Raw genomic sequence first — 27,753 nt, 5'->3', positions numbered from 1 at the left:
CAATTGCCCAAGTCCGTCGGATTGCACAATGGACCATGAATGGATGTAGGTGATGAGATAGGATGCTTACGTACGTGTTACCTGTCAGAGTCGTATCTACACTTATCATGGGTCCAAAACACTCCTACTGCGTACGCCTCACACCATTACAGAGCCTCCACCAGCTTGAAAATTTCCCTGTTGACAAGCAGGGTCCATGGATTCATGAGGTTGTCTGCATACCCGTACACGTCCATCCGCTAGATAGAATTTGAAACGAGACTCGTCCGACCAGGCAACACGTTTCCAGTCATCAACAGTCGAATGTTGGTGCTGACGGACCCAGCGTTGTGTCGTGCAGTCATCAAGAGTACGCGAGTGGGTCTTTCGTTGCGAAAGCCCATCTCGATGATATTTCGTTGAATGGTTCGCATGCTGACAGTTGTTGATGGCCAAGCACAGAAATCTGCAGCAATTTGCAGAAGGGTTGCGCTTCTGTGATGTTGAACGATTCTCTTCAGTCGTCGTTGTCTCCGTTTTTGGAAGATCTTTATCCGGCCGCAGCAATGTCGGAGATACCTTATATTCACGGTACACTCGTGTAATGGTCATAAGGAAACATCCCCACTTCATCACTAACTCGGAGATGATGTGTCCATTGCTCGTGCACTTACTATAACACTACGTTCAAACTCACTCAGATCTTGATAAGCTGCCGCCGTAGCAGCAGTAACCGATCTAATAACTGCGCCAGACACTTGTTGTCTTATATAGACGTTGCCGGCAGCAGCACCGTATTCTGCCTGTTTATGTATATCTGTATTTGAATACGCATGCCTATAGCAGTTTCTTTGGCGCTTCAGTGTATATTAAAGTAATTAAAATGCTGTAAAACTAGCAAGAAGATGGTTTCTTAAATATCCACCCTCGTTTGTAATTCTTAAATCAACTTTATTGTTACGTGTGAGAAACCCCTGTACTTTACGATGCAGTGAAAATAGTTAATTTTATTACTCGTCCTCACAGTAATTAGTGAATTTTAAGGCGGCTATAACACGACAGAACTGTTTTTATATTGTATGACGTGCATCTTTTCCTCGCCATGTGCATCTTTCCCTAGGAAAACTGTGGTTTACGACTGTGGCTTATTTGACAGACATCTTGTTAAAAATAAACAATTTAAATTTATTATTTCAGGGACCAAACACAAACCTGTGAAATGCGCAAGACCGTATCGAACTGTATATTAAAAGCTTTGCAGTTTTGGAAATCTGTCCAAATTCCAGTCAAACCGAGTTCTTCGAAGCCCTTTACGATTTACTTGCAGAAATTCATCTTACTCTGGATGAAAAGTCAAGAATAAAATTAGGGAACATTTAAAGGTATTTGGAAAAATTTCACAGACTATTTCCCTGCCCTATCCAGTAATAATTGCTGGATTCGCAATCGCGTGGGAAAAGACGAAGATTAGGAATCCACATGAACCGCTAAGCGAAACGAGCAGCTACTCGAAACTTCCAGTGACTAAGTTACAGAAAATAAATATTTGTTATCAATAAGTTTCTGGTTAAGCTTAAAGATAAATTTTCCAGTGCTATCAAATAAAGCGGAATAAGTTTATTATTTGTCTCGTCCACATATCTGTGCGAAAAGGCTTTTTCTTCTTACACGCATATAAAAAGTAAATTCAGAAACAAATTTAACAGCGAAAGCAATTTGAGACTGTCTTTACCTTTTGTGGTACCTGATTTGACAAAGGCAGTTGGATCCTCCTCAACGATTTCCGAGGAAGTACTCAGCCAGTTAATTCCTTAATGAAAATTTGTAGATTAACAGAATAGTGTAAAATACTTTAATAATGCGTACGAGACCTACCCATTGTGCCAAACCTTCATCACCCCTTTTCATATGATGTAGGTGAAATGTGGAGCATTATATAAGCTTTAAGGCTGTTAAACCATTTGCTTTGATTTCAATTACTTGCTTGTTACAGTAGGAACTTTTTTGTGTTACATCCATTATGCCGGCCGCAGTGGCTGAGCGGTTCTAGGCGCATCAGTCCGGAACCGCGCGATTGCTACGGTCGCAGGTTCGAATCCTGTTCGGGCATGGATGTGTGTGATGTCCTTAGGTTAGTTAGGTTTAAGTAATTATAAGCCTAGAGGACTAATGACCTGAGATGTTAAGTCCCATAGTGCTCAGAGCCATTTGAACCATTTTTGTACATCCATTATTCTACATTACGCGTTACATTTCTTTATCAAGGATCAAGAACTCGCTGTATCTAGCACATCAAACCTTCACGATTCTCAAAAAAGTGCGTAGGATTCAGAAAGCAGTTCTTCACGTGTGTGGCCAGACATTCCCTCCCAGCGCTACCTATTTCTCTGCTGCAGGGACCGATGACCTCTGCAGCTTGGTCCCTTTCATCCCTAAACCAACCAACCAACCAATCTCTGCTGCAGCGGGCGCAGTAGACACCCGGGCTCGGCCGGGTACCCGACGAGCCGCGGGCCTCGATGGCACATCGCTGCTCGCGCACTCCGTTGCCGGTACAGCTGAGCTCAACTACCCGCGGTGCGGGCAACAGCACGGAGACATCTGCCGCAGCTGGGCTCGGGCGGATAGATGCAAGGCTATGTTGTCAGCTCTGTAACAGAAGTTTAATGCATACTGGTGTCCAGAATTAAGGCAACAAACCACTATTGCCCCATCCCGTGTCTAACTCACGATATAATCATATAAACTGTCAACATCTGCACGGAAGATCGCATTCTGGTCCACGAACAACCACGCCAACGATGACGTCCGGGCCCATATCAAACGGGGTAGTGTTCACTGGGTAGTCCCACATCTATAGCCGTTGTGTACACAGCCACAGACGGTGCAGTATGGCACAGAGAAGACGCCTACCAGACTCTCTGCTGTGGAGGGCAATGGTAAGAATAGAAGCAGGACAGTCGCAAACTGGTGTGGCCCGATGACTTAATGTGAATCGTTCTGTAGTTTTCCGGATCGAAATCGTGTCCCGAAGACCAGGGACGGACCTCCTACGTGTAACATCAGAAAGAGAGAACCGTTATTTAGCTGTAAGGGCACGACGGTACCGCCTAGTACTGCAGGGCAACTTCCATCTGACCTCGTAGCATCCACGTAGTGTAACGAGGCAAACGGTATACAGAAAGCTTTGCCAGAGTGGCGTTTACTGTCGAAGACCTGCTGCACGTGTATCTCTCACGCGTCTTTACAGAAGGAAACATCTAGAGTGGAGCCGTGGACGGTTGAACATTGGGCCAATTATCTTTTCTCAGGTGAGTCCCAGTTGGAACTGGAGAGTGATTCTCGACGTTTTCGTATCTGGAGGGAACGTGATACACGATTTCGGGACCCAACCGTTGTGGAAAGACACTGATATAGAGGGTGATACCTAATGGTGTGGGCAGGAATTGTGTTAGTCACTCAGACCTCTCTTCATGAAATTTTACGTTTAAATCGGCAAGGTTTAACTGCTGTCAGGTATCGTAACGAGATCTTGGGACCTCATTTGCGGTTGTTGCGAGGTGCTGTGGGGTCTGAATTCGTATTCTCGACCACCTAGAGCACGCGTTGATGTTTTCTTGGACACGGAAGATACTGCACACACGGCGCGGCCTGCTCGCTTTCCCAAGTTGAATCCAATACAGCACGTGCGGTATGCACTGGGAACACGGGATGCATCACGTCAGCATCGAATAACCACTCTCCAAGACTTGCGAGCAGCAGTGCAGGAAGGATGGGCGTTATTGCCTCAACATAAGATTGATGGCATCATTTACAGCATGCCCCGTCGTTTCTCAGACCTGTATTGCTGCCGTAGATGGTCAAATCCCATACTGACACACTGATCGCATTAACCAGTTGTGGAAATGTGTGTGTAAATCCATTAAGTTGAGGAAAAACGAAGAACATTTTTGTCTAGCGTTATGCATGTTGCCGTTGTTTACGGTCTGTGACCTTTATATTTTTCCTACTCTACTGACACCTGATTATACTGTTTTGTGGTAAAATAAAGGCAACCTTGCAAAATTTGTTTGTTGCATTAATTCTGGACACCAGTGTATTTCTTACTCCATTTTTAAAAGATGGCTTTCACTTTTTAAATGCTGCAGTCTTTTTCTGAAATTACAAATATTACTCTGGAAAATTAAGGTTTTCCCAGAGTTAAAAAATGTTCTAAGCCTCAACATGATCATATACCTAGGAACAAATATCCCGTTCAAATTTAAATTCGTTTCAATCGAGAAAATCTTGCCAGTATCGTTTTTAGTCGTCTATCTGTTACATTATTACTCTACTACACGCCAATAATTAGTGAGAGGAGTCAAATTAAACAGACGTATTATCAAAAACCAGTTACATGATAAACTCATTTTGAAATTAGGCTGTAGAAAACTAACGCAAATCTACGTTTTCAAGACAGGTAAAATTGTTAAAACACTAAAGCAAAGCAGTTAATCTAGAAACATTCCATGTTCCACGGTAAAAGACAGTCTTCTGTTTAAACATACAAGATCGCACACGACCGAAACAAAAGACACATGGCTCTACCGTCCAAACATTATATAACTAGTTGTATGTAGAATATAGTTGCCATAAAATTCTGTAACTGAAGAATTAACAACGTATTCTAAATAACTTTAATAAATTATACAGCTCTTAAATGTGTAGAACTCGAAATATTTGTATATGCGGCACAAAACACAACTTCATACTTACCAACAACAAAACTGTAGAAAATATAAGAAATTGCTTATGTCGGTCTTTAGCGCACATTCCTTCACATGATTCTAAAATCAGTCATTAGACTGAAGCGCCAGCCAAAAAACATCATGAGTTTATAGATACGCTATCCTCTAGCTCATAGGTTTCCAAACTTTCTTCTGACGAAACACTTTGAAATTCCTGGTACTCTGATGTAACACCTTCTTTAATTTTAAGGTTCATATAATTTTCAGAAATGTGAAAAACTTATTTTATTCAATAATTACTTCAGTTTCCGATCGTAACTAACAACACAGAAATCATATTAAAATTTTCGAAAGTAATTAATACTGCCAAAATGTAAAAAAGAAGAGTTTTGTTTTAATAGTTTTTCACAAAGCACTTATTCACATCGCACAGAGCACATATAGGGAAAACCTGCTCTAGGCACAAGACTCTCCCCTACATACTTCAGTTACACCTTTAATTCGGTTGATGAAATATGATTAAGAGAATGTGTGCAAATATATGTGTATCAGATACTGAAATTGAACATTCTTATGTATTTAACGCTAAGCAAGCCTTTTTCAACCTATTGTACTGTTAATGCAAGACTTAAATTAGTTATTGATCTGTTTCATAGGTCATGACTGGTATCTTTCACTGTGATATGGAACGAATCACTTTTAATCACTTGTTATAGTACTTCTTCAAGTGGGAAATATTGCAACACAGTGATCATTTACATGATCTCTTATGGGTCAATTTTTTTCATCTATAAAACAAAACATTATTTTATCTTTAATGCAAATGTTACTCCGTTGACAGTTTTTTTACATGTTACTCACAGTTCACATTCTTAACAATAAAACACCTATTAATTTAAAACGTTTAGTTTCATTTATTGATTTACTCTCGTGCCTTATTTGTAGTAGTGTGGTCTGGCGTTGTACAGTAATAAAGATGTATGTATTGTATTTCATCTAAACTCAGTGAAAGTCCAGAAAGTAATGTTTACATTTTCATATGTTGAAGTTCCTGCTTCAGAATATAATATCTGTATCTTCAGCAAAGAGAAATATTTTTGCTTCTTGAACATACATGATGGTAAATTACTTATATGTACGAATAATTGTGGTTCATCTACACTGATTACTCCTGGTTCCGTCTTACTAACTTTCTAGAAAAATTGTTTGAATGTATCGTATGTCAGTTTGTTTCGAAATATACCTCATGATAATGGTGTTTTGTGCATTTGAAAACACTGCATATATATGGAGAATAGGATTATATGCACTTTTCTTGAAAGTTTTTGGTTTTGAGGGAGCTAATTGCATTGTTAATTTCTCCAGCAGAGGATGGAGTGAAGCCGATTTTCCTGAACGTATGTGGTGTAGGCTATTCTTCTTGAATGAATTATATTGCTTTATCCCTAAACTGTCAATGGCAGTCTAAAGAGCTACTTCATGTAAGTAATTATTTAAATAGGTTGACTAACTGTCTGCTATCATCTATTATTTATCTGATTACTTTCATAACAAAGCCCTCATATTTCTAATTGATTTCGAGTTTCTCTTTGCTCATATAGATGTAATTTTATTATTTGGATTATTAATTTCAGACCTCATAGACTGATGCTTTGCTGTCTTTCCTTAAAACTGCACAACATTTCTTGTAATAGGTGAACAGTCCTACTATTTCATTTGTCCTTTTCAAACAATTTCCCTTTCCTTTACACACGATCTTTTGATTCATTTTGTAATCCAGAGCACCTTGATGCCATATTAGTACCATTCTTTTTGTTTTATGTAGCTGTTAGGTACTGATGGAATCCCATAAGCACATGATGCTTGGAATTGACATGTCACACTACACACATCCCTCTAGTTATCTACTGGCAAACTTGCCTTGAAACATCCTGCTGTCTGTTCTTTAATTACTCTGCTTTGCATTGCATCACTTCAACATACTTAGGTAAGTTATACAGTGAGGCTAGTCGTCCATCATATAGAGGCACTGCTCGGTAAACGTTTATATTATTGTTTAAATGGTCACCTACGTAAATGTTATGTATTAGTGTACTGCTTTCCTGTGTGATTTTGGTGGAAATATTAACAACAGAAAACTTGAAGTAAGGGTCGAGTAACATTTCTGTATCGCTTCTTTCATGCATATCTGTCAGAAAATTAATAATAAAAGCTCCGCAAACTATCATTTACTTTTCCTGTCTGCTAGCTGGCACAACAATGATTGAACTTTTTGTAATATTATTTGAAACTTTCCCAGGGGAGAAATATACATATACGAGATACTGTAACAATTATAAATGATTTTGCCAGTAGCAGCAAATTCACCATCATAGGCTTCCCGTTTTGATCTAAGCTCAAACTACTGGTTTCACTAGATTTGTGATTGATTTTATTTTCTTACTTATCTACATGATAACTCTTCCATTCTCCATATTTTGCCTGCAAAAATGAGCTAGTGATTTATAGTCCTTTATGTTTAAAATGTTGATTCCTTTATTTACAAGGTGTTCAGAAAGGCATAACACATCGAGTCCCTTTTAATATTCCGGTTCATATAAATAATAAGCAGTTCGTAAACTTTGCTTTTTAGTCCTCTAACATCCTGATGAATAAAGGTGACGTTATTCGTACAAGTTTCTTTTGAGTGTTATACTTCATTTAACTCGATATCTTTTAAGGTAGTCTTGAACCATGAATAGGAAGAACTTTTACAGTATAGTACAGAAGGTAACCGGAGGAAACACGCAAAGAGACAAACAGAAAATACGCCACATCATTACAAACCGCGGGACACGATTCTTAATTGGGTGTGTGATCACCATGGACTGAAATGCATGGTGTGAAACGTCATCCCAATCTAGGCACAAAGTTGGTTATGATTTCTTATGGCAGGACGTTCCACTCCTCCACTAGTGTGACTGACAACTGGTGGATGGTGGTTGGTGCATGTGGACGAGCTGCATTAAGTCTCTAAAACTCATCCTACACGAGCTCGATGGGGTTTATGTCGGGGAATGGGTAGACCAGTCCACTTGCCGAATATCCTCTCGCTCCGAGAGCTCTCCCTACGTAACTAGACGAGGTCGCGCGTTGTCATCGAAAATTCATTGCCGAACGCACCCCTAAAAGATGCACACGAATACAGAGTCACAGTTACGTTGATCGGTGAATGTACCACTTTCAAAGATTTGGCGGTCAGAACGCCCATGCAGCATTATGCCTCTTCACTCCATAACACCTGAACTACAAGAAGGATCATGTTCGACAATGATTGACGTAACCTGATGTGATGAGAGGTGGTAAGACGTAATGCACCCAGAAACATTTTTGAGGTCCATGGTTATCTTTGAACATGGTGCACTTGCCGGTCAACGTTATTGCGGCATTGTACTCCTTCCACGTGTGTGTCTTTTCAAGGGTGCATTCGGCCATGACTTTATTTTTAGAGATGACAATGTGCTACAGCATCGAACACCGCAGGTGGATCAGCTCCTGGAACGACAGGACATTCACGAATGGATGGCCTGCCCGTTCCTCCAGCTTGAATCCCATCAAGAACGTGTCGGATGAGTTGGGAGACTTATTGCAGCATGACGACATACACCATCACCCATCCAGCAGTCTCAACCGCGCTAGCGGAGGAATGGAACACTGCAACGCCCTACCACCTGAACGGCTTATCAATCTTGTCGGTTCGAATCTTGCCTCGGGCATGGATGTGTGTGATATCCTTAGGTTAGTTACGTTTAAGTAGTTCTAAATTCTAGGGGTCTGATGACCTCAGAAGTTAAGTCCCATAATGCTCAGAGACATTTGGACCAATCTTTTCGGCTATGTGGAAGCACGTTGCAGAGTATGCACTGCCGCCCATGGTGATCACACACATTATTAACAACCACGTCATACCATCCAGAAGGCCATTATCATTCACGATGTTCAATTTAATTATATCTTTGAATAAAATTCAGTGCCTCATGGACTGAGGGCATGTGGCATTGTTGATTGTGATCCGTTCAGCGGCTCCATTCGTGTTGTTGGAGAAGGTGTGCCGGTACTGGGTTTCACTTCCTCCTTTCCGTCATCTTTATCCAATACATACGTGACACCACACTACACAAACAGCCATTAGGGTGATCTCCATTATCCAGATATATGTAAACATACAACCCTCACACTTCTCTAAGGACAAGTACCAATGTGCCAAAAGGAAAGGAAAAACCTTTCTCATTAAGTGGGTGAACCTGCCTTTCGGGGTTTCCCAGCCCTATATGCCACATGACTTCACTTTTTCTAATAATTTAACGTTGTAACCTAATCTTGCCTCTTCTCCTCCTTGTTGGCGTGATCTGTCAGTTTGCTGCCACCAAGGATACGTACGCGTGTTGTTGCGCATTTCTCCTGCCTATGTAAGGCAGATACCCTCATAAGAGAGACAGTAATCCTCAGACTTCGACAGCGAAAGCCGGACAGTCCTCTTTGTAGCTTAGTTGTGACACCAAGGGTCCCGGATACCAATGAAATCAACAACGTGTGTAGAAAGCTACTGGCTCACCAAATTAAACTGAAAAGACTGACTAATAGTAGGTGAGACATTTCTCATCACATCATCAGTGGGAGAGTGGCAAAGGAATGGAACTCTGTCTTTTAACTGTAAGCGATATTGACTGATTAAGAGGTTATTCAAATGAAAGACAATTTGGCTCTTTGTGAAACACCTTATTCTTTGCTACAATTGCAAAATACTCTCATTCAACTCCGCTTTATTTTAGTGGCTCACAGTAGCAGAATATTCATTAGAGTACCACAACAGGACATGTAAGCGAGTCATGGAAGGTCAAGGTAGAACAAAAAAAAACTGTGGGCTGTACTATGTACTGAGCGGGGGAGATAGCTAACCTGCTGATGGTCTGCCTTCGTTTGCTCCGAGCGCGGGCGCAGGCAACACAGGCAGCTGTGGGGCGCGGGTTGCCTAAATAATAAAAGAACTGCGGGCGGGCAGCCAGTCTGTGGGTGCAGAAGCAGTAGCAGGCCGCCGCTACCTGCTGAATATTTCTCGCCCCTGCTGGACGCAACCTCCCGGGTTGAGTTAGCCGCAATTACCGGACCAACCATTTTGTTAGGTGGCTAATGCTGCCGCAGCGGCCAGCAGCTAAATCCGAATCAAAACTAGAGGCTCTACAGTGCTCATTCCTTCCTGAATAAGACAACAGTACCATTCTTCAAGGTGATATTTTGCTTTGCGTATATATCGTATCTCAAAATTTTACCCGCCTCCACACAGTGTGTAGAGGAGGGTACTCCTGATGCCATTAACTGATGAATCCTTCTGTGTTCCACACGCGAATGACGCGTGAGAAAATGACTGTCGGTAAGCCTCTGTATTAGCTCTAATTTCTGGAATTTTCTCATCGTTGTCATCTCACGAGACGTATGTTGGAGAAGGCAATATTTTGTCCGACTCTTCCGGGAAAGTACTATCCTGAATTTTCAATAATAAACTTTCCATGTTCCACAACGCGTGTCTTGCAGCGTTTGTCACTGGAGTTAGTTGAGTATTTGTACAACTAAAACGACCCCACGATGAAACGCGCTGCTCTTCATTGAATCTTTTCTATGTCTTTTATGGGTCCAGCTTGGTAATGGTCTCAGATTGATGAATGATACTCAAAATCTGTAGAACAAGAGCGTTGTAAGCCACTCCTTTCGTGGATGAATTACATTTCCTCAAGATTCTTGTTGTGATTCTCAGTCTGGCATCTGCTTTTCCTGCTATTTGTTTCATGTTTATTTAACTTAAGGTCGCTCTGGATAATTACTCCTAGATATTTTACAGTATATACTGTTTCCAACAATTTGTCATCAATAGTGTAATTGTACAGTAGCAATCCGCCAGGGTAGCCGAGAGCGCTAACGCGCTGCTTCCTGGACTCGGGTGGCGCGCCGGCCAGGATCGAATCCGCTTGGCGGATTAACGACGAGGGCCGATGTGCCGGCCAGCCTGGATGTGGTTTTTAGGCGGTTTTCCACATCCCGCTAGGTGAATACCGGGCTGTTCCCCATGTTCCGCATCAGTTACACGGCTCGTAGACATTTGAACACCTTCGCACTATTCCATGGATTACACTCGACGCAGACAGTTGGGGTACACTAATCCGTCCCGGAAGGTACGGGGTAGCGGCAGGAAGGACATCCGGCCACCCTTTACACATTAACATGCCAAATCCGATAAACGATAGCTGATCCTGCGTAACTGCGGCACAAGGCTCAAGTGATAGAATAGTGTAGTTGTACAGTAGTGGATTTCTTTTCCTATGTATGCGCAATATGTTACGTTTATTTATATATAATGTATACAGTAACGGTCCTGTTACACTCCATTGCAGTACTCCTAATGTTACCTTTATATCTATCGATTTTGTTCCGCTAAGAGCGACGTGTTGAGTTCTTTCTGCAAGCAACTCCTGAAGTTCTTAACCCGGTCACAAATCTCGTCGGATACCAGATAAGCTCGTATTTTTTTCACTAAAAGGAATTGCGGTGCAGTATCAGAGGCCTTCCTAAAGTCAAGGAACACGACATCATCCTGAATGCCGTAGTCCACAGCGGTATGGGTCTCATGGAGAAACTGAGCGAGATCTATGTTTGCAGAACCCTTGTTAATTTTTATAGAGGAGATTTTCGCTCTCCAAAAATGCCATAATTCTTGAGCATAAACATGTTACATAGTTCTACAATAGATGGACGTCAACAACATAGGAAAACAATTATTTTCACCTGTTCTATGACGCTTCTTGAAAACGAGAACAACTAGGATTTTTCTTTTTTTTTCAGACGCTAGGTATGCTTCATCGCTCCAGCCAACTACGATAAACTACTGTAGAAGGGGAATAAGATCTCTCTCATCAGCTTCGTAGTCTTACAGGTATCTAATGTGGTGCTGATGCCTTTTACTAATAAGCGATTGTAGTTGCTCCTCTGTTTCGCTATCGGTTATCTCAATATCTTCAACTTAGGGGTTCGCACGATGATTGAAAGGAGAGACCGTATTACGATCTAAAGCTGTGAAACAGTTGCAGAAGAGAGAATTCAGTATTTAAGCCCTCTCTCTGTTCTCTTCGGTTTCGATGGCTATATGACTACGTAATACCCTAGTCAGATTAGTTGACAAAATTTTACTTTAAAAGTCATAGAATGCTTCTCTCATTGCTCTCCTTACTCTCCACATCGTTCAGTTTTTTGCTGCGTGTCCGATTTGGCTTCTCTTGAATCTGTGAGGAAGCTCTCTTTGTTTACGTTGCAATTTTCTAGTATGGCTATGAGTCTTTCCCTTACCTTAGGACCTTGCTTGAATCGTACTTGTCCAAGGCACTTTGAACGACGCTTTTGAATTTTTTCTATATGTGCTCCACTTCTTCGTCCTCAGTACTGAATACTTAATGTTGGCTACCCATATAATCCGCAAATTGAATCCTGTCACTTTTGCGAAGCAAAAATACTTCCCTGCCTTTCTTAACAGTCTTTCTGAAACCGACAGTCATAGATGCTATCACAGTCTCCATTGATACCTTCCTCTACATTAACTGATTCGATTAGTTATCTGTTTGTTCCTAGGATGACTAAGACGTTACCTTCTCGATATGTTTCGCTAACAATCTGCTCGAAAAATCTTTTGGACAAGACTTTCAAAACAATGTCACATGAATCTCTCATACAAGTTTTGTTAGCATGTCTCTCCCAGCCTACATCTGGCAGGTTTCCTCTGTGTATCAAGTCTTATGAATACATGTGAAAAGGTCAGAAGTTCAGCATTGATGAAGACATATGTGCTTCAAGTCTTAGAAATACATTTTAAAAGATAATTAGTTCGGAATCGGTGAAGACAGATGACGGTATGATCAGTAAAACTATTAAAACTATTCTGCAAGTTCTCTCTGAAGCGTTCTGCCACCACGACTCCTGACACACTCGGTGTGTACAACCCTATGATTACCGTTTTTGGCCGATCTTTGATGCTTAACTTCGCCCAGGTTACTTCACATTCGGGATTTGTGATAACCTCGCTAGATACTTACCTTCAGTAAGCCATACTAATTCTGGGAACTTGCAGTGGGAGCTGCTGGTGGGAGCTGTTTACTAATATCATATCAATCTTTTCTATATCAGTTCTGAGAGAACGGGCATTCTCTGAGAACATTGCGGCTGATGTATCTCCGACTATGTCCTTGGAAGCCTACGAACTTTACTTTTCTTTCTTATCTTCTGTTTTACTTCCTTTTAGCCTACGTGAACGAGCAGACTACTCTTCTCTTCGAAAACCATTGTTCATCGGAAAGCTTCAGTACAAGCGTAGACAGAGTTATATGCGTGGGTATGTTATGCATTATAACTGATATAATAAGCAATTTTTATGTTAGAGAGTTTTTGTGTTAGAAATTCTTATACAAATGACTAAATCTTCAAGATATTTCAGAATCTCATTAACAGGAGTTGGTAATTCTTTTTTAAGAAGGAAGTTAAGAAACTGGTAAACATCTGCTTCAGTTAAGTGAGCAGTCAAAAGGTTGTAGAAGATAAATTAAAATCGCTGCTATGACCGTCAGATCCAACAGCAGTCAGCTATAGGCTCTCACAATCAGGTGTGACTCTTCCGATTGCTAAAAATATGCGGCTCATGTAAAGCAGCCACTTTGACCTTAGCAGAAAGGCCGAGAAGTGATCCATACAACAGGCACGCTACTGATGTCGATGAAGTCGTCAACTTAACCATGTTCTGTTTTCATATTAAAAAAATATATCTGTACATTCATCGAACTTTCATATTTATTGTATGGGGCATATTGCCTCAGGATTAAACTAAAAATAGTTCACATGCCCCGGTTCTGACCCAAGTTTTAGGAAGGTTTTCCTTGGTTGTAAGATAAATGTTGGAATGACAATTCCTAGCTGGATCTCCCTTTGTTCTTCTACCAGCTTCGCTGGTATTTGGCTGAAAAGTCCCTGATTTTTCATCTACCCGAAATTCCTTCTCTACCGTTAGGGATAAAGAATGAAAAGTACTTTTTTAAAGTAAAGCAGTCTCATCTGTAAACAAGATAACAAGATGTGTTTGTGGAAGAGAATAAGACAATTAGCATATTTGCAGAGAAACCACTAAACAAATTCTATATGAGGTACCTCATCTGGAGTCTCGCTCCTTCTGCAGAGTATTTATGTATATTCCACTCAAACAATATCCATAACAAGCTTACGGAACTTACGAGCATGTCAAGTGCCACGATGGGCGTATTGGTTTTAGGTGCAAAACTATCACTTAATCCTTAGGTGTTCTAGCGTCACTCAGCACTCTGTCTGCAAGCTCCAGATGAAGACTACATGTTCGTTGACGGCAATATGCAGCACAGGCACTGTAATGTCGTTAATGCATCTTAGGAAACATTGAGTAGCAATTACGACAAACGTTTTCCTATTAAGCCTCACTTAACGGTAACATAATCATTCCAGAGAATTCAAAAATTCGTAGTCTATTTCAGAACCTCAGACAAAAATCACAGCTAGTAAAGCAAAATGATGAGTTTGAAGGAGGATAACAAACAACTAACAAAATGTTTCATCATGTCACTATCAAAATCTGATGTAATATATAGAGGTAGGGGTGTAAATGTGGAAACCCAGTTTGTTTTTGCTGTATAGAAGAAATGTTTACTTCTCTTTCAGCCTTAAAAATTAGCCAAAGCTAATTCATAATGTTTTAGCAATGAATGTAATATTATGAAACACAGATACTAAATACGTTAAAAAATTAAAAAACATTTTCTGCTTGCACAACAACTCATTAATTTTTCAAGAAGTGCGGGTAATGTGCAAACGCCTTAAATTAGTGGGAAACTGACTACTTCAAACGAAAACTATTAAAAATTTAAGAAACTATTTTATTTTATATTAAATTTAAATTACACAAAAATATTTTTAAACGCAACTGTAATAGAAAAATGCTTCATAAGCCAAGTTCACTTGCAAAATCGTATATATAAATATCTCCTTCATTTCAGGCACACAAAGAGTGACTCCACTCCTCACAAACTGCACACTTAATACACAATTCCCCCCGAACATCTTTGGAAAATGCGCCTCCACAATAAATACAAATGACATCTTCTTCAGTAGGTTTTTCTTCCCCAACTGGGATATCCAAATCTGACTCGTCTGAAGAGACAGTTGGTGCAGTGGGCTCTTCATCTGAATCCTCAGATAACTTAAGGAGTGTTTACTGTACGCAGCTTCCAAAATATCAAAAAACTTGTCTACAATTTCTTTTTTGAGCCCGTTTGGTCTCGATAATGAGGTCCCCATAGGTTTGTAGATTGTGATTTTATTTCTGTGTCGTCTAAGAAAAAGGTCAAACCAAGCTCTACCTGCAGAATTTGAAGTAAAAGAATGATTAATATTATTTCTTTCTGCTAGCTGATGTGCCTTTGTCTTGACATCTCGTCTGGTAAGGCCATAGAAGCGATTATCCATTTCAATGAGATACTGTTCCAACTGTTTCTCAATAGTATCAGGTAGTACAGGCTTTCGTCCAAGTCTCAAAGAAACACATTCTTCAGGTGACATATCACTATGCACAAACCTTTGAAGTGTCGTCTGAGGTACACTGAAAGCTTTTACTGCTCTTCTTAACCCCATCTGCTTTTCTTTTAAGGTTCAAATGGCTCTGAGCACTATGGGACTTAACATCTGTGGTCATCAGTCCCCTAGAACTTAGAACTACTTAAACCTAACCAACCTAAGGACATCACACACATCCATGCCCGAGGCAGGATTCGAACCTGCGACCGTAGCAGTCGCGTCTTTTAAGGCTATTATAGCCTTAATCATATTTCCAGCATCCCACTTCTTCACAATAGCTCACAATAGCTCTTGGTTTCCGATGAGTTAGCTTTCGTGGCATCTAGAAACAGACGGAAAACGTATTAGAAGTAATGTATTTGATGTTGGTACTGTGGAAACGTTTCCACAATGCCATCTCATGTATGCTTCCACATTACCTACACAGTGGCCATTTTAAATTTCGGTAGATTACATTAAGCAACTATCCACTTAAGGTTGACAAACGACTGCTAAAACCTTCTATACACCTCCCTTTATAAGCTATCAGACGTAAAGTAAAGATAAGTATGTAGATAAATGTAATACCAAAACTTTTGTGGCGGTGTTCGTAGCGACAAGCAATTCGCTGTAGAAACGGCTTACGAAGTCACCGCCACACTTTTAATAGCGGGCCGACCGGTCCGCTGGAACAGTGAACAGAAAGATGAAAACCCAAACACTCTGATTAAATAAAAGTCGGTATTTATCTTTATTAACGAAGATACAGAAACAGTAGTGAACTCCGTGTCTACAGAGATCTGTCTAGTTCGAGTCGGAGCGGCTAGGTCAGCGTCGGCAACAACTCTGCTGCGATGAACACACAACTGACTAGCAAGTACACAAATCGGTGGCGAGTATACAACTGAGCGGCGGATACAGAACTGTCCTAGCGCTCGCGACTCCAGCGCTTAAGAAGCCAGAAGCCAGCGGTGGCGCGCGCAGACTTGCGGCGATTTGCTGTCTCGCTGGCGCTGCTTATGCGGACGGCGTCCGGACTTTGATGCTGCCAACCTTTCGGCAGCGGGCTCGGGTGGCTTTACTGGCTAGGATATAACAAAAACTTACCTCGAAAAAGGTTTAGAAAATGCGCAAACGTAAATTGGATCATTGTCACGGCGCCTGTTGCACAATCCTCTACCGTGACAAATAGGAAGTATTGTAACAGTTTATGGCTGCCCTGCTAGAGTGCAGCACTCTGCAGGCCAGATACTAGACGTTGCCACATTACCCACACGCTTCCACATTTACACCCCTACCTCTTCAAGTATTTATTGACTGACTAACGTCCGCAGCTCGTGGTCGTGCGGTAGCGTTTTCGCTTCCCGCGCCCGGGTTCCCGGGTTCGATTCCCGCTGGGGTCAGGGATTTTCTCTGCCTCGTGATGACTGGGTGTTGTGTGATGTCCTTAGGTTAGTTAGGTTTAAGTAGTTCTAAGTTCTAGCGGACTGATGACCATAGATGTTAAGTCCCATAATGCTCAGAGCCATTTGAACCATTTTCACTGACTAACGCTTTCGTTCAACCGATAGTTTTCAACTACAGGCTTAAGATTACATGAGGTTAGAAGTAGCGTCCTTGGCGTCAGATATATTATGTTTTTTCAGTTACATGGGGAAGTGTTGCACCTTGAGACACTTTTCATACCTCCGCCTCTAGTCAGCCGGAGGCGCGCGCCGAGCCTGCGCGGCCCGCCCTGCACCGTGGCCCAAACTACCGCGGGAGCCGCGACTCGCGCTGCCCGGTCGGCCGGGCAAGCCGCACGGGTGGAGCGGTTATCAGCCAGAACACGTGCCGGGGCGAGTGCCCGTACAGCTCAGCTGCTCAAGTCGCGCCCGCCGGGCGCCAAACGAAATCTCTGTGGCCCGTTTGCAAGCCGTTTCTTTTCGCAAGCTGTTTATCGACACACTATTTCACCTCCGAGCTTACATTGAAGAGCCAAAGAAACTGGTGCGCCTGCCTAATATCGTGTAGGGCCTCCGCGAGCACGGAGAAGTGCCGCAACACGACGTGATATCGACTCAACTAATGTCTAAAGTAGTGCTGGAGGCAACTGACACCATGAATACTGCAGGGCTGTCCATAAATCCGTAAGAGGGGGTGGAGATCTCTTCTGAAGGCATCCCAGATATACTCAATAATGTTCATATCTGGGGAGTATGGTGGCCAGTGGAAGCGTTTAATTTCAGAAGAGTGTTCCGGGAGCCACTCTACAGCAATTCAGGACGCACAGGCTGTCGCATTGCCCTGCTGCAATTGCCCAAGTCCGTCGGATTGCACAATGGACCATGAATGGATGTAGGTGATGAGATAGGATGCTTACGTACGTGTTACCTGTCAGAGTCGTATCTACACTTATCATGGGTCCAAAACACTCCTACTGCGTACGCCTCACACCATTACAGAGCCTCCACCAGCTTGAAAATTTCCCTGTTGACAAGCAGGGTCCATGGATTCATGAGGTTGTCTGCATACCCGTACACGTCCATCCGCTAGATAGAATTTGAAACGAGACTCGTCCGACCAGGCAACACGTTTCCAGTCATCAACAGTCGAATGTTGGTGCTGACGGACCCAGCGTTGTGTCGTGCAGTCATCAAGAGTACGCGAGTGGGTCTTTCGTTGCGAAAGCCCATCTCGATGATATTTCGTTGAATGGTTCGCATGCTGACAGTTGTTGATGGCCAAGCACAGAAATCTGCAGCAATTTGCAGAAGGGTTGCGCTTCTGTGATGTTGAACGATTCTCTTCAGTCGTCGTTGTCTCCGTTTTTGGAAGATCTTTATCCGGCCGCAGCAATGTCGGAGATACCTTATATTCACGGTACACTCGTGTAATGGTCATAAGGAAACATCCCCACTTCATCACTAACTCGGAGATGATGTGTCCATTGCTCGTGCACTTACTATAACACTACGTTCAAACTCACTCAGATCTTGATAAGCTGCCGCCGTAGCAGCAGTAACCGATCTAATAACTGCGCCAGACACTTGTTGTCTTATATAGACGTTGCCGGCAGCAGCACCGTATTCTGCCTGTTTATGTATATCTGTATTTGAATACGCATGCCTATAGCAGTTTCTTTGGCGCTTCAGTGTATATTAAAGTAATTAAAATGCTGTAAAACTAGCAAGAAGATGGTTTCTTAAATATCCACCCTCGTTTGTAATTCTTAAATCAACTTTATTGTTACGTGTGAGAAACCCCTGTACTTTACGATGCAGTGAAAATAGTTAATTTTATTACTCGTCCTCACAGTAATTAGTGAATTTTAAGGCGGCTATAACACGACAGAACTGTTTTTATATTGTATGACGTGCATCTTTTCCTCGCCATGTGCATCTTTCCCTAGGAAAACTGTGGTTTACGACTGTGGCTTATTTGACAGACATCTTGTTAAAAATAAACAATTTAAATTTATTATTTCAGGGACCAAACACAAACCTGTGAAATGCGCAAGACCGTATCGAACTGTATATTAAAAGCTTTGCAGTTTTGGAAATCTGTCCAAATTCCAGTCAAACCGAGTTCTTCGAAGCCCTTTACGATTTACTTGCAGAAATTCATCTTACTCTGGATGAAAAGTCAAGAATAAAATTAGGGAACATTTAAAGGTATTTGGAAAAATTTCACAGACTATTTCCCTGCCCTATCCAGTAATAATTGCTGGATTCGCAATCGCGTGGGAAAAGACGAAGATTAGGAATCCACATGAACCGCTAAGCGAAACGAGCAGCTACTCGAAACTTCCAGTGACTAAGTTACAGAAAATAAATATTTGTTATCAATAAGTTTCTGGTTAAGCTTAAAGATAAATTTTCCAGTGCTATCAAATAAAGCGGAATAAGTTTATTATTTGTCTCGTCCACATATCTGTGCGAAAAGGCTTTTTCTTCTTACACGCATATAAAAAGTAAATTCAGAAACAAATTTAACAGCGAAAGCAATTTGAGACTGTCTTTACCTTTTGTGGTACCTGATTTGACAAAGGCAGTTGGATCCTCCTCAACGATTTCCGAGGAAGTACTCAGCCAGTTAATTCCTTAATGAAAATTTGTAGATTAACAGAATAGTGTAAAATACTTTAATAATGCGTACGAGACCTACCCATTGTGCCAAACCTTCATCACCCCTTTTCATATGATGTAGGTGAAATGTGGAGCATTATATAAGCTTTAAGGCTGTTAAACCATTTGCTTTGATTTCAATTACTTGCTTGTTACAGTAGGAACTTTTTTGTGTTACATCCATTATGCCGGCCGCAGTGGCTGAGCGGTTCTAGGCGCATCAGTCCGGAACCGCGCGATTGCTACGGTCGCAGGTTCGAATCCTGTTCGGGCATGGATGTGTGTGATGTCCTTAGGTTAGTTAGGTTTAAGTAATTATAAGCCTAGAGGACTAATGACCTGAGATGTTAAGTCCCATAGTGCTCAGAGCCATTTGAACCATTTTTGTACATCCATTATTCTACATTACGCGTTACATTTCTTTATCAAGGATCAAGAACTCGCTGTATCTAGCACATCAAACCTTCACGATTCTCAAAAAAGTGCGTAGGATTCAGAAAGCAGTTCTTCACGTGTGTGGCCAGACATTCCCTCCCAGCGCTACCTATTTCTCTGCTGCAGGGACCGATGACCTCTGCAGCTTGGTCCCTTTCATCCCTAAACCAACCAACCAACCAATCTCTGCTGCAGCGGGCGCAGTAGACACCCGGGCTCGGCCGGGTACCCGACGAGCCGCGGGCCTCGATGGCACATCGCTGCTCGCGCACTCCGTTGCCGGTACAGCTGAGCTCAACTACCCGCGGTGCGGGCAACAGCACGGAGACATCTGCCGCAGCTGGGCTCGGGCGGATAGATGCAAGGCTATGTTGTCAGCTCTGTAACAGAAGTTTAATGCATACTGGTGTCCAGAATTAAGGCAACAAACCACTATTGCCCCATCCCGTGTCTAACTCACGATATAATCATATAAACTGTCAACATCTGCACGGAAGATCGCATTCTGGTCCACGAACAACCACGCCAACGATGACGTCCGGGCCCATATCAAACGGGGTAGTGTTCACTGGGTAGTCCCACATCTATAGCCGTTGTGTACACAGCCACAGACGGTGCAGTATGGCACAGAGAAGACGCCTACCAGACTCTCTGCTGTGGAGGGCAATGGTAAGAATAGAAGCAGGACAGTCGCAAACTGGTGTGGCCCGATGACTTAATGTGAATCGTTCTGTAGTTTTCCGGATCGAAATCGTGTCCCGAAGACCAGGGACGGACCTCCTACGTGTAACATCAGAAAGAGAGAACCGTTATTTAGCTGTAAGGGCACGACGGTACCGCCTAGTACTGCAGGGCAACTTCCATCTGACCTCGTAGCATCCACGTAGTGTAACGAGGCAAACGGTATACAGAAAGCTTTGCCAGAGTGGCGTTTACTGTCGAAGACCTGCTGCACGTGTATCTCTCACGCGTCTTTACAGAAGGAAACATCTAGAGTGGAGCCGTGGACGGTTGAACATTGGGCCAATTATCTTTTCTCAGGTGAGTCCCAGTTGGAACTGGAGAGTGATTCTCGACGTTTTCGTATCTGGAGGGAACGTGATACACGATTTCGGGACCCAACCGTTGTGGAAAGACACTGATATAGAGGGTGATACCTAATGGTGTGGGCAGGAATTGTGTTAGTCACTCAGACCTCTCTTCATGAAATTTTACGTTTAAATCGGCAAGGTTTAACTGCTGTCAGGTATCGTAACGAGATCTTGGGACCTCATTTGCGGTTGTTGCGAGGTGCTGTGGGGTCTGAATTCGTATTCTCGACCACCTAGAGCACGCGTTGATGTTTTCTTGGACACGGAAGATACTGCACACACGGCGCGGCCTGCTCGCTTTCCCAAGTTGAATCCAATACAGCACGTGCGGTATGCACTGGGAACACGGGATGCATCACGTCAGCATCGAATAACCACTCTCCAAGACTTGCGAGCAGCAGTGCAGGAAGGATGGGCGTTATTGCCTCAACATAAGATTGATGGCATCATTTACAGCATGCCCCGTCGTTTCTCAGACCTGTATTGCTGCCGTAGATGGTCAAATCCCATACTGACACACTGATCGCATTAACCAGTTGTGGAAATGTGTGTGTAAATCCATTAAGTTGAGGAAAAACGAAGAACATTTTTGTCTAGCGTTATGCATGTTGCCGTTGTTTACGGTCTGTGACCTTTATATTTTTCCTACTCTACTGACACCTGATTATACTGTTTTGTGGTAAAATAAAGGCAACCTTGCAAAATTTGTTTGTTGCATTAATTCTGGACACCAGTGTATTTCTTACTCCATTTTTAAAAGATGGCTTTCACTTTTTAAATGCTGCAGTCTTTTTCTGAAATTACAAATATTACTCTGGAAAATTAAGGTTTTCCCAGAGTTAAAAAATGTTCTAAGCCTCAACATGATCATATACCTAGGAACAAATATCCCGTTCAAATTTAAATTCGTTTCAATCGAGAAAATCTTGCCAGTATCGTTTTTAGTCGTCTATCTGTTACATTATTACTCTACTACACGCCAATAATTAGTGAGAGGAGTCAAATTAAACAGACGTATTATCAAAAACCAGTTACATGATAAACTCATTTTGAAATTAGGCTGTAGAAAACTAACGCAAATCTACGTTTTCAAGACAGGTAAAATTGTTAAAACACTAAAGCAAAGCAGTTAATCTAGAAACATTCCATGTTCCACGGTAAAAGACAGTCTTCTGTTTAAACATACAAGATCGCACACGACCGAAACAAAAGACACATGGCTCTACCGTCCAAACATTATATAACTAGTTGTATGTAGAATATAGTTGCCATAAAATTCTGTAACTGAAGAATTAACAACGTATTCTAAATAACTTTAATAAATTATACAGCTCTTAAATGTGTAGAACTCGAAATATTTGTATATGCGGCACAAAACACAACTTCATACTTACCAACAACAAAACTGTAGAAAATATAAGAAATTGCTTATGTCGGTCTTTAGCGCACATTCCTTCACATGATTCTAAAATCAGTCATTAGACTGAAGCGCCAGCCAAAAAACATCATGAGTTTATAGATACGCTATCCTCTAGCTCATAGGTTTCCAAACTTTCTTCTGACGAAACACTTTGAAATTCCTGGTACTCTGATGTAACACCTTCTTTAATTTTAAGGTTCATATAATTTTCAGAAATGTGAAAAACTTATTTTATTCAATAATTACTTCAGTTTCCGATCGTAACTAACAACACAGAAATCATATTAAAATTTTCGAAAGTAATTAATACTGCCAAAATGTAAAAAAGAAGAGTTTTGTTTTAATAGTTTTTCACAAAGCACTTATTCACATCGCACAGAGCACATATAGGGAAAACCTGCTCTAGGCACAAGACTCTCCCCTACATACTTCAGTTACACCTTTAATTCGGTTGATGAAATATGATTAAGAGAATGTGTGCAAATATATGTGTATCAGATACTGAAATTGAACATTCTTATGTATTTAACGCTAAGCAAGCCTTTTTCAACCTATTGTACTGTTAATGCAAGACTTAAATTAGTTATTGATCTGTTTCATAGGTCATGACTGGTATCTTTCACTGTGATATGGAACGAATCACTTTTAATCACTTGTTATAGTACTTCTTCAAGTGGGAAATATTGCAACACAGTGATCATTTACATGATCTCTTATGGGTCAATTTTTTTCATCTATAAAACAAAACATTATTTTATCTTTAATGCAAATGTTACTCCGTTGACAGTTTTTTTACATGTTACTCACAGTTCACATTCTTAACAATAAAACACCTATTAATTTAAAACGTTTAGTTTCATTTATTGATTTACTCTCGTGCCTTATTTGTAGTAGTGTGGTCTGGCGTTGTACAGTAATAAAGATGTATGTATTGTATTTCATCTAAACTCAGTGAAAGTCCAGAAAGTAATGTTTACATTTTCATATGTTGAAGTTCCTGCTTCAGAATATAATATCTGTATCTTCAGCAAAGAGAAATATTTTTGCTTCTTGAACATACATGATGGTAAATTACTTATATGTACGAATAATTGTGGTTCATCTACACTGATTACTCCTGGTTCCGTCTTACTAACTTTCTAGAAAAATTGTTTGAATGTATCGTATGTCAGTTTGTTTCGAAATATACCTCATGATAATGGTGTTTTGTGCATTTGAAAACACTGCATATATATGGAGAATAGGATTATATGCACTTTTCTTGAAAGTTTTTGGTTTTGAGGGAGCTAATTGCATTGTTAATTTCTCCAGCAGAGGATGGAGTGAAGCCGATTTTCCTGAACGTATGTGGTGTAGGCTATTCTTCTTGAATGAATTATATTGCTTTATCCCTAAACTGTCAATGGCAGTCTAAAGAGCTACTTCATGTAAGTAATTATTTAAATAGGTTGACTAACTGTCTGCTATCATCTATTATTTATCTGATTACTTTCATAACAAAGCCCTCATATTTCTAATTGATTTCGAGTTTCTCTTTGCTCATATAGATGTAATTTTATTATTTGGATTATTAATTTCAGACCTCATAGACTGATGCTTTGCTGTCTTTCCTTAAAACTGCACAACATTTCTTGTAATAGGTGAACAGTCCTACTATTTCATTTGTCCTTTTCAAACAATTTCCCTTTCCTTTACACACGATCTTTTGATTCATTTTGTAATCCAGAGCACCTTGATGCCATATTAGTACCATTCTTTTTGTTTTATGTAGCTGTTAGGTACTGATGGAATCCCATAAGCACATGATGCTTGGAATTGACATGTCACACTACACACATCCCTCTAGTTATCTACTGGCAAACTTGCCTTGAAACATCCTGCTGTCTGTTCTTTAATTACTCTGCTTTGCATTGCATCACTTCAACATACTTAGGTAAGTTATACAGTGAGGCTAGTCGTCCATCATATAGAGGCACTGCTCGGTAAACGTTTATATTATTGTTTAAATGGTCACCTACGTAAATGTTATGTATTAGTGTACTGCTTTCCTGTGTGATTTTGGTGGAAATATTAACAACAGAAAACTTGAAGTAAGGGTCGAGTAACATTTCTGTATCGCTTCTTTCATGCATATCTGTCAGAAAATTAATAATAAAAGCTCCGCAAACTATCATTTACTTTTCCTGTCTGCTAGCTGGCACAACAATGATTGAACTTTTTGTAATATTATTTGAAACTTTCCCAGGGGAGAAATATACATATACGAGATACTGTAACAATTATAAATGATTTTGCCAGTAGCAGCAAATTCACCATCATAGGCTTCCCGTTTTGATCTAAGCTCAAACTACTGGTTTCACTAGATTTGTGATTGATTTTATTTTCTTACTTATCTACATGATAACTCTTCCATTCTCCATATTTTGCCTGCAAAAATGAGCTAGTGATTTATAGTCCTTTATGTTTAAAATGTTGATTCCTTTATTTACAAGGTGTTCAGAAAGGCATAACACATCGAGTCCCTTTTAATATTCCGGTTCATATAAATAATAAGCAGTTCGTAAACTTTGCTTTTTAGTCCTCTAACATCCTGATGAATAAAGGTGACGTTATTCGTACAAGTTTCTTTTGAGTGTTATACTTCATTTAACTCGATATCTTTTAAGGTAGTCTTGAACCATGAATAGGAAGAACTTTTACAGTATAGTACAGAAGGTAACCGGAGGAAACACGCAAAGAGACAAACAGAAAATACGCCACATCATTACAAACCGCGGGACACGATTCTTAATTGGGTGTGTGATCACCATGGACTGAAATGCATGGTGTGAAACGTCATCCCAATCTAGGCACAAAGTTGGTTATGATTTCTTATGGCAGGACGTTCCACTCCTCCACTAGTGTGACTGACAACTGGTGGATGGTGGTTGGTGCATGTGGACGAGCTGCATTAAGTCTCTAAAACTCATCCTACACGAGCTCGATGGGGTTTATGTCGGGGAATGGGTAGACCAGTCCACTTGCCGAATATCCTCTCGCTCCGAGAGCTCTCCCTACGTAACTAGACGAGGTCGCGCGTTGTCATCGAAAATTCATTGCCGAACGCACCCCTAAAAGATGCACACGAATACAGAGTCACAGTTACGTTGATCGGTGAATGTACCACTTTCAAAGATTTGGCGGTCAGAACGCCCATGCAGCATTATGCCTCTTCACTCCATAACACCTGAACTACAAGAAGGATCATGTTCGACAATGATTGACGTAACCTGATGTGATGAGAGGTGGTAAGACGTAATGCACCCAGAAACATTTTTGAGGTCCATGGTTATCTTTGAACATGGTGCACTTGCCGGTCAACGTTATTGCGGCATTGTACTCCTTCCACGTGTGTGTCTTTTCAAGGGTGCATTCGGCCATGACTTTATTTTTAGAGATGACAATGTGCTACAGCATCGAACACCGCAGGTGGATCAGCTCCTGGAACGACAGGACATTCACGAATGGATGGCCTGCCCGTTCCTCCAGCTTGAATCCCATCAAGAACGTGTCGGATGAGTTGGGAGACTTATTGCAGCATGACGACATACACCATCACCCATCCAGCAGTCTCAACCGCGCTAGCGGAGGAATGGAACACTGCAACGCCCTACCACCTGAACGGCTTATCAATCTTGTCGGTTCGAATCTTGCCTCGGGCATGGATGTGTGTGATATCCTTAGGTTAGTTACGTTTAAGTAGTTCTAAATTCTAGGGGTCTGATGACCTCAGAAGTTAAGTCCCATAATGCTCAGAGACATTTGGACCAATCTTTTTGGCTATGTGGAAGCACGTTGCAGAGTATGCACTGCCGCCCATGGTGATCACACACATTATTAACAACCACGTCATACCATCCAGAAGGCCATTATCATTCACGATGTTCAATTTAATTATATCTTTGAATAAAATTCAGTGCCTCATGGACTGAGGGCATGTGGCATTGTTGATTGTGATCCGTTCAGCGGCTCCATTCGTGTTGTTGGAGAAGGTGTGCCGGTACTGGGTTTCACTTCCTCCTTTCCGTCATCTTTATCCAATACATACGTGACACCACACTACACAAACAGCCATTAGGGTGATCTCCATTATCCAGATATATGTAAACATACAACCCTCACACTTCTCTAAGGACAAGTACCAATGTGCCAAAAGGAAAGGAAAAACCTTTCTCATTAAGTGGGTGAACCTGCCTTTCGGGGTTTCCCAGCCCTATATGCCACATGACTTCACTTTTTCTAATAATTTAACGTTGTAACCTAATCTTGCCTCTTCTCCTCCTTGTTGGCGTGATCTGTCAGTTTGCTGCCACCAAGGATACGTACGCGTGTTGTTGCGCATTTCTCCTGCCTATGTAAGGCAGATACCCTCATAAGAGAGACAGTAATCCTCAGACTTCGACAGCGAAAGCCGGACAGTCCTCTTTGTAGCTTAGTTGTGACACCAAGGGTCCCGGATACCAATGAAATCAACAACGTGTGTAGAAAGCTACTGGCTCACCAAATTAAACTGAAAAGACTGACTAATAGTAGGTGAGACATTTCTCATCACATCATCAGTGGGAGAGTGGCAAAGGAATGGAACTCTGTCTTTTAACTGTAAGCGATATTGACTGATTAAGAGGTTATTCAAATGAAAGACAATTTGGCTCTTTGTGAAACACCTTATTCTTTGCTACAATTGCAAAATACTCTCATTCAACTCCGCTTTATTTTAGTGGCTCACAGTAGCAGAATATTCATTAGAGTACCACAACAGGACATGTAAGCGAGTCATGGAAGGTCAAGGTAGAACAAAAAAAAACTGTGGGCTGTACTATGTACTGAGCGGGGGAGATAGCTAACCTGCTGATGGTCTGCCTTCGTTTGCTCCGAGCGCGGGCGCAGGCAACACAGGCAGCTGTGGGGCGCGGGTTGCCTAAATAATAAAAGAACTGCGGGCGGGCAGCCAGTCTGTGGGTGCAGAAGCAGTAGCAGGCCGCCGCTACCTGCTGAATATTTCTCGCCCCTGCTGGACGCAACCTCCCGGGTTGAGTTAGCCGCAATTACCGGACCAACCATTTTGTTAGGTGGCTAATGCTGCCGCAGCGGCCAGCAGCTAAATCCGAATCAAAACTAGAGGCTCTACAGTGCTCATTCCTTCCTGAATAAGACAACAGTACCATTCTTCAAGGTGATATTTTGCTTTAGTTCGTATTAAATACAATTCCTTCGCCAGACGAACTTCTGAAGAACGAAACGTTACATTTTTCTTCACTGAAATATATTATTTGTTTAATCATCTGTTTCCGATAGCAGCTTTCTACAGG

This window comes from Schistocerca piceifrons, chromosome 2 (assembly GCF_021461385.2).
Source record: "Schistocerca piceifrons isolate TAMUIC-IGC-003096 chromosome 2, iqSchPice1.1, whole genome shotgun sequence".
Classification (NCBI taxonomy): Eukaryota; Metazoa; Arthropoda; class Insecta; order Orthoptera; family Acrididae; genus Schistocerca; species Schistocerca piceifrons.
The sequence above is the reverse complement of the archived record's forward strand: the minus strand, read 5'-3'. Positions refer to the sequence as shown.